Below are 8,519 nucleotides of genomic sequence, written 5' to 3' on the forward strand. Positions count from 1 at the left end.
AATGAAGAGCCTCCTCACTGGGGTCCCTATTTGCACTCTTACATTGCTATGAGGTATCTTTACACTGCTACAGGGGTCTTTTAAAAGCATCGATCAGATTGCAAACTCTTGTGGCTGCCCATTGCTCTTAGAATAAATATAAACTCCCCCTCGTAGCCTATGAAGCCATTCTATGGCCTGTTGCCTGCTTCCTTTCCAAGCTCTTCTTTCACTCTCTCCTTGACTCAGCCAAAGCAGCCTTCCTCTGTTCCTCTAATACGCTACACGTTCCTGCGTCAAGGCCCTTGCGTTTGCCTTTGTTCTGCCTGGGAATCTCTTTCCCTGGTTCTGCACATGCTTGGCCAAAACAGTCCCAGTCACACACTCTATGACCTCGTAGCACTTAACACTGTCTGATTTATCCAGCTAATTGATGTGTTTACCTGTTCCTTGCCTGCTGCTACCCTCTCCCTCTAGACTTAAATTCCTAAGCCAGGCATGGTGGTTCACTCCTGTAATCCCCGCACTTTAGGAGGCTGAGATGGGCATATCACTTGAGGTCAGGAGTTCGAGACCAGCCTGGCCAACATGGTGAGACCCTGTCTGTACTAAAAATACAAAAAAAATTAGCCAGGCATGGTGGTGCACCCCTATAATCCCAGATATTCAGGAGGCTGAAGCAGGAGAATCGCTTGAACCTGAGAGGCGGAAGTTGCAATGAGCTGAGATCACGTCACTGCACTTCGGCTTGGGAGACAGAAGGAGACTCCACCGAAAAAAAAAAAAAAAAAAAAGAAGTCCTTAAGAACAAAGCCAATATTTGCCTTTTTCACTGCTGTGTCTCCAGTCATTTAACCTAAGAGTGGCAATTCTTTGTTGCTCAGTAAATGAATGAATGAATGAAAATCATTCCACACTGTTATGGACTGAATTGTGTTCCTCCAAAATTCTTATGTTGAAGTCCTAACCCCCAATATGACTGTATTTAGAGACAGAACCTTTAGGGAAGAGATTAAGTTTAAATGAGGTCATAAGGGTGGACCCCTAATCCAATATGGCTGGTGTCCTTTTCAGAAGAGGGACACGAGATCTTTCTTTCTTTCCACATGGTCACAGAGGAAAGGCCATGTGAGGACATAATGAGAAGAAAGCCATCTACAAGCCAAGAAGAAAACCCTCGCCAGAAACCAACTCTGATACTGGTACCTTGATCGTGGATTTCCAGCCCCTGGACAATGAGAAGATAAATGTCTGTTGTTTCAGCCCCCCAGTCTGTGGTGTTTTGTTGTGGCAGCCCCAGCAGACTGACATACACACCATCACTTACCAGCTGGCTGGCCTTGGACAAATCACTTAACCTCTGTTTGCCTTAGTTTTTTTCACCTGTTATTTTCACCTGTTAAATGGCGTTAGTCATAGTCCCTGCCTCATAGAGTTGTGGTCAAAGATTAAATGAGTTAACATATGTAAGGCCTTTAGGATACCATTTTAGTGTTAACTGTATTAGTGTTAGTAAAGCAGGTTCAGTTATATTTAGTGAATAACAGCAATAATGCAAAATTTTAGAACTCCTGATAGGACATCTGGGAGGAAAATGTCACTGCAGAAAAAGGTGACTTGGAGAGGTGGCAAAATTAATGAGCAGATGCAAGAGGATGGAGGAGGAGAAGAAGTTCTGGGGGAGACAGGCTTGGAAGAGACAAGCTATGAGATGTGTCTAGGGGCAGCACACAGGGTAGTCTGGCTTGGGCGGAGTGACTGTAGAGGAGAGAATCTTATTTTTACTTGCACAAAAACACCAGTGTTAGAAAGCAAGGGAGAAGCCAACAGATGTTCTGAGCGTGTTTCCTGTCAGTGGTGACTCCATTCTCTGGACCTGCCTTCCCAAACTTGTCATCAGGCCCTGTTCCCCAGCTCATAATCAGCTGTCACTCCTCTCTCTCCTTGGTACCATGTCTGTCAGAACACTCTGCTTCTCTTATTCTTCTCCAGTCACACACTTGAGTGATCATCCCGGTTCGGCAGTGCCTGTCTCTTCATTTCTGAGCCACCGTGCTATACAGTCTCAGCTCTGCTTTTCTGTCCCTCTCCTCCTTTTTGACATGCAGAGATTTGTTCTTTAAAGAAAATTTTAACTGTAATGTTGAACTGCTGTCAAGTGAATTGATCTGTGCAATTTTGATGTTTTTAATCCTTCTTCCCTTCCACAAGACTGAAACAGGGCTGGAATTTTCCTCTCCAGGGCAGTTATTGCCTTCATCTTTCTTTGCTCTTCTCCTGGAGCTAAATAACTCACCTTTGCCTCCAGGGACACATGCCCGTATTCTCTCACTGTTCCCCATCTGGTCAGGGTGAACACCAGTCTACTGTGTCTGCCACCAGCTCTCTGTCTGCCACCAGCTCTCTGGGTACAGAAACGCAGGCCTTGCAACACAAGATATAGGCTGTTCTCCTGATTCTGTTCCTGTTTTCTCCAGCTTTGTCACTCTGAGGTTGCTGAGCCTCAGTTTCCATATCTGTAAAATGGGACAGGCAGTGGGGAGATGATTTTGAAAGCTCTGACTCGTAACACATGGGGTGGATGTGGCTGTTCGTGTTGTTTTCACTACTTTCCTTTCATTTGTTCCCTTACATTCCCTGGCTTCATGGTGGCTGCATCTCCAAACTGGGGAGGAAAAAGGGATGGAGGTCATTCTGCTTCAAGGCCCTTCCCCCAACACAAGGCTTTCCTGATGTGACCGGGGTTCTAAGTACACTACTGATGGTACAAATCAGACGGGGCACTCTTGTTAGATGTTAGATTTTTTTTTTTTTTTCCAAGAGCAGCAAGCAGTGAGAACCCAAGAGTGCCACTGAGGCTCTTCCACTTTGTTAGCTCCTGGGAGAAAAGAGAGCCTACACCCCCGCTTTCTCATGCTGCCCAACCTGATAGATATCATAATATTTAGAATGCTGGCTCTTCATGACATCATCTTAGATTCAGATGCTGCAAGGCTCAAGCACGTCATGTGAGTGTCCAGGCCAGCCTCATGGGGACCTGGAGCACACAGGCCCCTTCAGGAGGGGTAGTCACCCCTCACCTCCAGCTGACTATTTTTTTTTTTTTTTTTTTTTTGAGACAAAGTCTCACTCTGTTGCTCAGGCTGGAGTGCAGTGGCACAATCTCGGCTCACTGCAACCCCCATCTCCCGGGTTCAAGCAATTCTGGTGCCTCAGTCTCCCGATTAGCTAGGATTACAGGTGCCCGCCACCACGCCCAGCTAATTTTTGTATTTTTAGTAGAGACAGGGTTTCACCATGTTGGTCAGGCTGGTCTCAAACTCCTGACCTCAGGTGATCCACCCCCCTCAGCCTCCCAAAGTGTTGGGATTACAGGCGTGAGCCACTGCACCTGGCCTCCAGTTGACTATTGACATGAAAAAATGAGCCCAGTGCAACCATGTCATTTAATGTTAAAAAAAAAAAAACAAAAAACCTGGGAATTCAAGTTTTTAGCTAAAACACCTGTTATGGTTTGGCTCTGTGTCCCCACCCAAATCTCATGTTGCATTGCAATTCCCAGTGTTGAAGGAGGGACCTGGTGGGAGGTGATTATTAGATCATGGGGGCAGATTTCCCCTTGCTGTTCTCATGATAGTGAGTGAGTTCTCACAAGATCTGGTTATTTAAAAGTGTACAGCACCTCCCTCTTCACTCTCTCTCTCCTGCTCTGCATGGTAAGACCTGCTTGCCTCCCCTTTGCCTTCTGCCGTGATTGTAAGTTTCCTGAGGTCCCCAGACATACTTCCTGTATAGCCTGTGGAACCATGAGCCAATTAAACCTCTTCACTTTTCTTTTCTCTTCTTCTTCTTCTTTTTTTTTTTTTGAGACAGATTTCCGTTCTGTCACCTAGGCTGTAGTGCAGTAGCACGATCTCGGCTCACTGCAACCTCTGCCTCCCAGGCTCAAGTGATTCTCGTGCCTCAGCCGCCTGAGAAGCTGGGATTACAAGCGCCTGCCACAACCCCTGGCTAATTTTTGTATTTTTAGTAGAGATGGGGTTTCACCATATTGGCCAGGCTGGTCTTGAACTCCTGACCACAGGTGATCCTCCCGCATCAGCACCCCAAAGTGCTGGGATTACAGGTGCGAGCCACCGTGCCCGGCCATATTGCTAATTTTAAAAGTGTTTTTAAACACATTAAACCCAGTCTCTTTTCTTTATAAATTACCCAGGCTCAGGCAGTTCTTTACAGCAATGCGAGAATGAACTAATACAATACGCTTATTCTTAAAATAGTGGAAATTAACTCAAATGTTTTAAAATGAAAAAAAGTTCAATGTCCAAACAGAACCCAAAACCACACACTGGATTTGACTCAGGTTTTCAGCCTCTGCTTTAAACTAATCTATGTCGTCATCTTGGAAGATGCTCAGAGTTACTGTCCTGTGACATGACCTATTCATGTTTTTCCTGGAAAAACACGAATTCTTGGTGCCTCAGAATGACAGTAATGGTAGATATTGTGGACGGCTGAGGGGATGTTTTTGGTAACAGCACATGGAAAGTCACTTACTCCACTTTCAGACCAGCTTGTCTAAATATCCAGCCGCAGTCATATAATTTACAAAGCCTGGTGACTCTACCATCAAGCATGTAGTCTCTGCCTAAGCACCCAACTCCCTTAGGCTTACCATGTATGATCACAGAATCTGAGAATGTTAGAGCTGGGAGGACCCTTGGGATCACCCTGACCTGCCTCCTGCTTCAGCAAGAAAGTGAAGGCCACATGGGGTAGGGTCTTGCCTGGGGTCACTCAGCTTTTTAATGACCCACTTGGAGCAATAGTATAGCCTCTTAAACCTCTGACTCTATTTTCTTCCCCTTTTCCTATAGCTTCCATTTACAGCTATAAAATAATTGTCTTTGCTTCAACTCCACATTTTCCTCAGAAACGGTAGTCCTCTGAGTCACCGGGATTCCAAGCCATGAAGGGCAGGTTGAATGAGTGGCCAGTACTGTGGTCTACTTACGGCTGAGGTCCAAAACAGGACCAGCAGAATCCCAGGAATTCTAATACAGCAAACCAAAACTCCCCCTTTGTGTGCACTTTCAACTGATTGACTTCTGTTCCCTTCACTAGAGAATCACGAAGTCTCCCTTTTACTTTAAAAAAAAAAAATGGCAAAAGGTAAAAGCAAGCAAAATAATTTGTCCAGATTAAGAACACAGTGGGAAGGCCAGGTGCGGTGGCACATGCCTGTAATCCCAGCACTTTGGCAGACCAAGATGGGCAGATCACTTGAGGCCAGGAGTTTGAGACCATCCTGGCCAACATGGCAAAACCTCGTCTCTACTAAAAATGCAAAAATTACCAGACATGGTGGTGCACGCCTGTAACCCCAGCTACTTGGGAGGCTGAGACATGAGAATTGTTTGAACCTGGGAGGCAGAGGTTGCAGTAAGCCAAAGTCACACCACTGCACTCCACCCTGGGTGACAGAGTGACTATTTTACTATTTTAATCACTGTGACTATTTAAAAACATTTCTGTGGTGGCAGCAGCAACCAAATATCCGAATGGAAGCAGATTGTCCTACTCTAGACCAGGGAGATAAGACACCTTCCCAGATCTGAGCTCTGGTAAGCAGGGCACTGGGCAAGTGTCTGACCCCTGCACCTCTTTAGCTGACTCCTTCTGTAAAAATGGTAGATAGAGTGTGGTTGGCCCACAAGGCAGATGTCCTCCTCCTTCCTGCTTCCATCAGCCCAGGGCTCAGAGTCCTGCCCAGAAAAACAACAACAACAAAAACACCTTACGACAGGTGACCACGGTCAGCCACAGGCTCCTTCCAGAGAGCCTCTGTGGTATTTGCAACTCAGTCTTCAGTGGTTGATGTTGGAGCAGTCACATAACATTGCCATAAATAGCTTCTGAGCTCATCAAATGCCACCACCACACTTTGATATTTAATCCCTCACAAAAGCTGTTTATGGTTCTGTGTACTCCTTTTCATGAACATTATACCTTAATTTTATTAGCTTTTTCTGAGAATTCAAACAGATTAAAGAGGCTCAATTTTCCCTTCCAGAAGTCATGCTGATTTAATTAGTTAATGTTTGTAAAGCACTTCTGAAGTAGGAAAGCGCCACAGAAGAACTAAGTAGTAGTATTTAGGAGTTACTCAACACACTTTATATTAACATCTCCAGTTCCTAAATGCCATCCCTCCTTGGTCACTGCAGGGAGAGGGGGGTGTTCCCACCATTGCTTCATTCCTTGGACACTGTTTCTTTCGATTGGATCGCATTGGATTCCAGAGCCACTTACAGCCATCTGTGACCCTGTGACCACAGGTCTCTGCTTCTGTTATAGCTGAGAGTCTTGGCAAACTCTTAGAACAAACACTTTCTCATAAATAGCTAACAGTCTTTCTGTTTTCTTCCCTCCTTTTGTAAATATTGGTGAGTGCCCACCATGTACCAGGTATTCCCCTCCCTCTGGGTCTTCTTTTCTTGCCTAGGCTAATGGATTTGCTGAGGGATCTTGGATGAGTCATTTCATCTCTGCTTTTCATCCCTTTACCTGTGTTTCGGGGGAGCCAACACAAAATACCTGGGGATGAAAATATGCTCACGTTCAGTTCCGTATTCCTTCATCAAACATCTCACCTTGAACAGCTTTAAGTAGTGAATGAAGGAAAGTCAATGTTGCTTGCATTGTTTTCACATGGGTGTAGTTCTGCCTTTCAAAATTACGGTGTTGGGGGATGGAGCTCAGTGGCACAAGAATTGACTATAAAATTGCAATGACTTCTCCCTTACTGTAAAGGAATAAGGTGTCACATATGTAATTTTTCTGAGTTTGTTTTATGTTATCTGTCAAATGAGTTGTGTGCTTCTCTGCTTTCTTAAACGAAATGCAATGTAATCTATTGAGGGTCACTTCCTGAATATCCACTGTCACACTGCATTCTACTGCATTCATGCCCTCGAGCACTTGAGGTTGCAGTTACTTGTATCCAAGCAAAGTGACCCCAGAACCTGATGCTTTTTTGAGTCAGTTGGTTTGTTTTTTATCCCTCTCCAAAACTTGCTGCTGGTGGATATTCTTACTGTCTTCAGTGTTCCTGCTGCAAACACTGCTCTCCCTTCCGATTTGTTGCTGCTAATCTACTGTCTGTCGCTAATCTCAACCGCTAAGCAGGTTGGGAAATGGGAGAATTATACTGGTTAGAATTGGGTCAAAAATAAACATGAATAGGCCAGGCGCAGTGGCTCATACCTATAATCCCAGCACTTTGGGAGGCTGAAGCAGGCGGATCACCTGAGGTTGGGAGTTCGAGACCAGCCTAGCCAACATAGTGAAACCCGGTCTCTACTAAAAGTACAAAAATTAGCTGGACATGGTGGCAGTCGCCTGTAATCCCAGCTACTTGGGAGGCTGAGGCAGCAGAATCACTTGAACACAGGAGGCGAAGGTTGCAGTGAGCCAAGATCACACCACTGCACTCCAGCCTGGGAGACAGAGTGAGACTCCATCTCTAAATAAATAAATAAATAAATAAATAAATAAGCAAACCAGGCATGGTGGCATGTCCTGCAATCCCAGTCACTTGAGAGGGTGGAGCAGGAGAATCTCTTGAACCGGGAGGCAGAGGTTTCAGTGAGCCACTGCACTCCAGCCTAAGCAACAAGAGCAAAAACTCTGTCTCAAAAATAAAATAAAAATAAACATGAATAGGCTTTGAATGAGGGACTGAGAAGGTCCCCTATGAGCAAAGAACTCAAGTTGATATATACAGACTCTGTGATATACCGATTTTAGCTGCTCAGTGGCACTGCCTTCTTCCTTTTCCAGTTGGGGCTTTCTTCTGGATGGGGTGAGGTTTATAAAATAAGTGACTTCTGAGCAAGCATTCCTACACATTGAAATAAAAACACTTCATGGTTTTGATACAGGGAGTTCTTAGAGACTTGCATGGAGTAGGTGTCACTACCTGCTTGTTGAATAAATGGCTCCAGCAGCTTTTCATGCAGTAAGGAATTTTAGAAAATGATGGGTTTAAAGACGCTTTGAAACACAAATGTACTCCTGTTAGAAAGATACACATTTATAAGTCAGGTTTCCTAGAAAACCTCAAAGTTCTTTGTGACCCAGAAAATGTTGTAATAAAATCAACCTTTCTTTTTTTTTTCCTCCCAGAATGCTTCATCTGGAGAATTTCAAAGAGCCAACCAACTGCCTGTTGTCAATTTCCATTCACCACCCTAAGTGTTAATGTATCTCTGGTTTCCTAAAGGTGACAGCAGAACCTGTTCATTTGCATCTTTGTTTTTGAAAAATAGAAAATTTAGAGCTCTGTACCCACCTTCCAGTGAGACGCCTCCTTTCAATTTCAAGAAGTGAGATCTTGGCAGAGATCACTTTTTTTCTTTTCTTTTCTTTTCTTTTCTTTTCTTTTCTTTTCTTTTCTTTTCTTTTCTTTTCTTTTCTTTTCTTTTCTTTCTTTCTTTCTCTTTCTCCTTCCTTCCTTCCTTCCTTCCTTCCTTCCTTCC

This window comes from Piliocolobus tephrosceles, chromosome 9 (genome assembly GCF_002776525.5).
Source record: "Piliocolobus tephrosceles isolate RC106 chromosome 9, ASM277652v3, whole genome shotgun sequence".
In the NCBI taxonomy this organism is placed as follows: Eukaryota; Metazoa; Chordata; class Mammalia; order Primates; family Cercopithecidae; genus Piliocolobus; species Piliocolobus tephrosceles.